Below are 1,874 nucleotides of genomic sequence, written 5' to 3' on the forward strand. Positions count from 1 at the left end.
GGAAGCCATCCCGCGCGCAAGTAGCACTTGCGTACGGGCAGCAACCCCGTGCGTGAGCATTCACCTGCGCACAGACCGCACCTGCGTGCAAGGGGTTTGCTCCTTTGCCTCAGAGGGCAAGAGCACACCATCAGCAGGAAATTCTCTGCTGACTGCTCTGTTCAGTTAAGTTTTACGAAGAATAATTTGTAGAACTTAACTGAGGTTAGTTTAACTGAACATTAAAGCTGAAATTAAAAATCTTGAACTGATAATCTACAGTAAACTGAAAAGAATTTTCTGCTGTTTTCTCTGCTCCCTGTGGATCGACCCTTACTTGTCCTAAGGCTGTGAGGTTATAAGTATTGTTGCATAAGCTCAATCCTCACACGATTTAACTGATAAATAACCAGTAAAAACACCCAAAATTTGAGCTTATCAACTGGCGCCGTTGCCGGGGAGCAGGGTATTACAGTAGTAGATTCTTTTCTGTCTTTTCAGTTACTCTTTACTCATTCTCCTAAAGCTGCAGGACTTGAAATCCTCAGCTTATTGTCTTTCTAACTCTCTGCTGAAGTTCTATGGTAGTGACACGTTCAAGGGCTGGTGAAAAGTGTATAGAGAACGTTGCACGCGACGCAACTCCAAAATCTACAGTCACAGAACCAGAAATTCAGCAGGAAACTATAGCAGAAGAAAGACACCATCAGCAGGAGAGGAGGAGAACCATGCTGGACAGGTCGACACCCTCCGGAAGCCTGCGACAAACGGATGTAAATCTGAACATAGGTGAGGGTATCTTATTTAGGTATGATAATGCTTTGATACATTCTTTACCGGAATTTAACGGATTACCTGCACAAAACCCTCTAGAATTCCTAGATGACTTTCATATTAGATGTTCCTCCCAAAACGTTCCAGGATTATCTGCAGAAATGCTTAAAATGAAATATTTTCCATTGACATTAAAAGATAAAGCATTTTCCTGGTATCGTAATTTAGGAATTACTTTTAGTACTTGGGATGAGATGCAGTGAAAATTTTTGCAGAAATTTTACCCTCTCTCCAAAACTAATTTTTATAGAAGAGAAATCCATAATTTCCACCCCCATGAAGGAGAGGCTTTTAGTGAATCATGGGAGAGGTTCAATGACCTGCTGAGGAAATGCCCTCATCATGGAATTGAACAATGCCAATTAGCCCAAATTTTTTATGAATCTCTCTCGGATTTCATGAAGAACAAGGTGAATCTAGCCACCGGTGGAACATTTTACACGGCATATGAGGATAAAGTTTTTGACATTTTGGAGAGAGTTGCAGAAACTGATTTGCAGGAAATTGGAGCAAATCGAAATGGAAGAAATCTGCAGCCCAAGAGGGCAGGAGTGCTGCAAGTAAATGCCAAGGAGGGGGAGCTGCAAGCAAGCTTAAGGGAGACCAACCAGAAGTTGGAGGAGCTCACCTCCACCTTGAAGAATGTCTTTCTAGGTAACTCTCCCATCGTTAAAGCTAAAATTTGCTCTCTGTTTTAGCAGAGAACACGAAGATGGGGCTTGCCAAGCCATGGAAGAAGAGGTGAAATCATTCAACCAACAACAACCATGGGCTGGCCAAAAGAGAGTTGGATTCCAAGGTGGAGAGAGCTTCCACCAAGGGAACAAGCCTGCAGTTCAACCTCAATTTCAGCAAAGGCAGCAGTTCCAGTCTAGGCCTCAGCAGCAGTATCAGGTCCCATCTCTGACCCAACCTGATTTCTTTACGCTAACCCTTGTCATTTCAGACATGATAGAGAAGCAAAATCAAAAGTTGCGGGCGGAGATGGAGATGCGGATGCAAGTGATGATGGAATTCCAGATGAAGCAAATGCTGGAATCACAGGAGCAAGTGAGGAAGCT

The 1,874-nt window shown here is 43.3% G+C and overlaps 1 non-coding gene across 1 annotated transcript; it reads right to left on the minus strand.

Annotated features, from left to right (window-relative positions):
* Nucleotides 1-1,053: 1,053 nt before the first annotated feature.
* LOC144715949 (small nucleolar RNA R71) lies at nucleotides 1,054-1,162 on the minus strand. The gene has a single exon (XR_013584778.1). It is a non-coding gene; the product is annotated as a small nucleolar RNA R71 (small nucleolar RNA).
* Nucleotides 1,163-1,874: the final 712 nt, after the last annotated feature.

The sequence above is a fragment of the Wolffia australiana genome, chromosome 19 (assembly GCF_029677425.1).
Source record: "Wolffia australiana isolate 7733 chromosome 19, ASM2967742v1".
Lineage (NCBI taxonomy): Eukaryota > Viridiplantae > Streptophyta > Magnoliopsida > Alismatales > Araceae > Wolffia > Wolffia australiana.